The sequence below is a fragment of the Pinus tabuliformis genome, chromosome 8 (assembly GCF_031772625.1).
Source record: "Pinus tabuliformis cultivar Carrire ecotype Pingquan chromosome 8, CPIR1, whole genome shotgun sequence".
In the NCBI taxonomy this organism is placed as follows: Eukaryota; Viridiplantae; Streptophyta; class Pinopsida; order Pinales; family Pinaceae; genus Pinus; species Pinus tabuliformis.
The window spans coordinates 850,462,357-850,466,645 of NC_142294.1; the positions used below are offsets into that span (position 1 = coordinate 850,462,357).

The window sequence follows — 4,289 nt, forward strand, 5'->3', positions numbered from 1 at the left end:
GACGAGGAGGAACAACTGAGGAAGAGCAAGAAGAGGTGTTTTGTATGCAACATGTGAGTGGGGTTGATGAGCTTTAAGTGTCGTTGTGGTGTCCTTTTCTGCACTCACCACAAGTACTCTGATATGTATGAATGCTCGTTTGACTACAAGACCGTCGGCCGCCTCGCCATTCTCAAGGCCAATCCCTTCGTGATAAGATTTGAGACGTTCTTAAATCCATTGCTTTCTTTCTTGTTGTACTATTACTATAGGGAGTATCCTTGGTGGCCGTAGTAGCTGCAATGCATATCTATATATATATATATATTCAAGGATGCTTTGTTCTTGATCATAGTGTGTTGTCATCGATGATCGAGTGTAGGAATATGATATGAATAATTTGACTTGGGCTTTTTCAATGGATGCTCTACTTCTCAATGACTATGGGTGTATTCTCCTTGTATTGGGTCATAGTAGTGGCCTTAATACAAAACTCTTTTGGAATTTTAGTATTCTATTGCCATAATGGCTATTGTGTGCTTGGACCTTACTTATGGTGATGAAATCCTCTGTTTTAAGTTTTTATGGGTTTTCACTCACCCACATGGGATGATGTTTTATGTTGAAGGGTGCTATGAGACAAAATTATATATATATTGGCTATAATGAGAGTGTGAATTATGGATTATTTTGTTTAAAGGTAAACGTTGTGCTGAGCTGATCTGGAACCTTCACTATCAGAAGATATGTTAATGTAGATGAAAAATGTTCACGGTTTTGAACCATATTTCATTGTTGAGGCTACGAAATTTTAGATGTCGAACAATATTTCATGGCTAAGCCGATGGAATTTTAGATGTTAGAAGATAATTTTCTCGGGGGGTGTTTTGAATCTTTGGAATGCGGTCTTTACTTTTTCAACCGCTTTTTCAGTTTGCTTTGATGTATGACTGTAAATCCTTCTGGAGCTACATAAGGCTTTGGTTTTGATCTTGTGTCTGCAACAATTTTATTTATATTTATATTTATTTTTTTAAATGTGCATGGGTTTTGTTCATGTGTATTTTGGTGGATTTAAGGAATTAAATATCGATATTCTAATATGCACTGACTCTTTCATGATTAGCGATCTGTTTGTGTAGATGAAAAATATTCATTTATTTTAAACAATATTTCACTCCTGAGCGAGTGGATTTTCAATGTTAACAAGATTTTTGCTTTTTTTGTTACTTTATTTGGGGTTACTGTATTTTCTAGTATGTATTAAGCTTTTGGAATGTCATATTTAGTCTATTTTAATATTTTTGCCTTTTCAATCTTTTTGCCTTTTTATGCTTTGTCTGACTTGGCTTTACTGTGTGAATATGAATCTTTCCATATTTATACGAACATGCCATTAAAATATGAGAAAATTTCATTCATTACATCGACTAGTGCTTTGGCAATGCTTTTGCGCGCCAAAACTGGACGCTTTCCCAGAGATAAGCATGTTGTTAAGGATGAGACGACCGAGGTTGAACTATGGTGGGGCAAGTAAGTATGGGACACCGTAGTTAGATTGTGAATGTATAATTTGTTATTCGAATTGGGTGATGTTTGAGTTTTGGTTGATTATGTAGTGAACAAGGTTTTGAAAACTGAGCATCATTTTCCACTCTTTTGGTTATTTATGCAGGGGATCTTCGAATATCGAGATGGAAGATCATACATTCCTTGTCAATAGAAAAAGGGTTGTAGACTATCTCAATTCTTTGGATAGGGTAGACTAATATATCCATTGAATATATATTGTCATGGAATGAAATTAAAGGATTGTATGGTTTATTTGTTTATCTTGTCTTGATGGATGCTATGTTTTCGAAACGGTAGGTCTTTGTGAATGACCAGTTCCTGAATTGGGATCCTGAGCACCGAATCAAAGTCAAAATTGTCTCAACTTGCACATATCACACTCTCTTCATGCATAACATGTAAGTATTAATTACTTTCATGCTTCCATACTCTCTGCTCATGATCACATGTCCCATCCTAGACTTCACGATATACAATGCTAGCCAATTCCCTTGTAATCGATACACTCACTACATGACATCCTCCACCAGCATAGACCTTAATCTTCGTAGGAGAGAAATAGTTATTTTGTGTACACAATATGCTGGAGAAATGAAGAAGGGTTTGTTCGGCGTGATGCACTATCTTATGCCGAAGAGACAAATTCTTTCCCTGCATTCTGGCTGCAATATGGGAAAGGATGGGGATGTTGCCCTGTTTTTTAGATTATCAGGTATTGTGAATCAAACATGAGAGCTGCAAATATCGTGAGGTTCACAAAGTGTGTTCTTTTTTTTCTGCCTCAGGGCAAACGTATTCGTCCAAATTTCACACACTGCTGACGCTTCAATATTTTGGTACTAGTAAGACCGCGTTGTCAATAGATCATAACAGATTCCTGATCAGAGATGATGAACACTACTAGAGTGAAAATGGCGTGTCTAATATTGAAGGATGTTCTTATCCCAAATGCATATATCTCTCGTGGGAAAAGGAGCCTAACATCTAGAACGCCATCAAGTTCGCGACTAGTATAATATCACCAGATATGTTCTTTATTTAATTAACGCCAGTGGTTTTGAGTACTTAAGAAAAATCAAGCGGCCTTTTCATTTACACCATTGCTTTTGCAGTGTTGGAAAACATGGTATTTGACGAGCACACCATAGAAGTTTATTATACCAACAAATCAGTCACAGGTAAGACACTATCCCTTGTGAATTTATGTGAATGAAACAAATATGAGTGCCTGCCCACAGATAGTGCAGGACTGCTAAAGACTATTTTTCATGGTATGTATATTTTCTATCTGATATTCATGGCGCCTGACTTTTGCAAAGAATACAAGGGCATCTTATCTGATCGAATATATATCCAATGCAAAGATACCTTGCGTGGGCCCTCATCCCAAAAATGTGATATTGCTCGTTTGCGACGCCTTTGGCATTTTTCCACCAGTTAGAAAACTGACTCTACCCCAAACGATGTATCACTTTATCAGTGGATACACAGCCCTGGTATATACATAACTGATACATGCATAACCTTTAAGGATTCTCTTCTTACTGTAATATTGGAACCTCTTCCTACTGTCTTCTTGGATGAAGTTGTGTGCTTATGTATATATTTTGATCATGATGGTGTGCACATGTTTATACAATGTTCCAAATATGGATGGGTGGACAAGTAGCAGGTACAGAGGATCACATAAAGGAGCCTCAAGCTATGTTTTTTGCTTGTTTCGGCACTGTAGTCATTATGCTACATCCTACAAGGTATGCAACCATGCTAGCTAAGAAAATGTAGAATCACGTCGCAACAGGTTGGCTCATCAACATCGGTTGGTCCAGCGGTAGGTACACTTACTTATCCTTCATTTCCTCCACTTTTTTCATAAAATAGTAGGTTGGTAAAGTAGGTAAGATTTTGTAGTGGATAATGGGTTGCTTGTGCTTGCAGCTATGGCGTGGGGCGAAGAATAAAATTGCAGTACACGAGAAAGATCATTGATGCCATTCACGATGGCTCCCTTTTGAATGCCAAGTACTCAAAAACTGATGTATTCGGACTGGAAATCCCAGATGCTATTGATGGTGTTCCCTCTGAGATTCTTCATCCAGAAAATACGGTAAGCTGCTAGCCCACCATTTCCGTTCCTAATATTAGGAGCCCTCAAGATTGATTCACTTTTGTATGGTGTGGTGCCATTTTCATTCTTAATATTGTAAGCCTTGGAGATGATTCAGTGTTGTATGGTGTGGTTGCAGTGGCCTGAAAAGACCGCATACAAAGAAACGCTACTCAAACTGGCAGGTCTTTTCAGGAACAACTTTGAGAAGTTTGCAAATTATAAAATCGGAAAGGACTGTAAACTAACCGAGGAAATACATGTAGTAGATCTTCATATTTAGTCGTGTAGCAGGTCCTCAGTTTTAGTCCTTCAATTATCTTCTGTGAATTATGAAGGATAGGTGGTAGTAATATATTGATTTAATGTAGAAATACAGCGAATCGTATCAATAGGCACTTAGTTTGTAGGTCTTTTAGGATCGATATTTGGCATTCTATTTATGAACAATCTTGAGACATGGCTTCGAGGTAAACTTTTATTGAAGAATTATAGTAGGCTTTATGCTATACGAATAACAATGTTATTTGGGTTGTGCCTATTGCTATCAATGGGGGCAAAAAGTAGTGCGTTGTAAAATGTTTATGATTAGGGTTGTACCTATCTTTCTCAATGGGGTCAATGGGGTTAT

General features: G+C 37.4%; 1 pseudogene; it reads left to right on the forward strand.

Moving 5' to 3' along the window:
* The first annotated feature begins 1,369 nt into the window (after positions 1-1,369).
* Positions 1,370-3,941, forward strand: LOC149238238 (phosphoenolpyruvate carboxykinase (ATP) 2-like; annotated as a pseudogene).
* Positions 3,942-4,289: the final 348 nt, after the last annotated feature.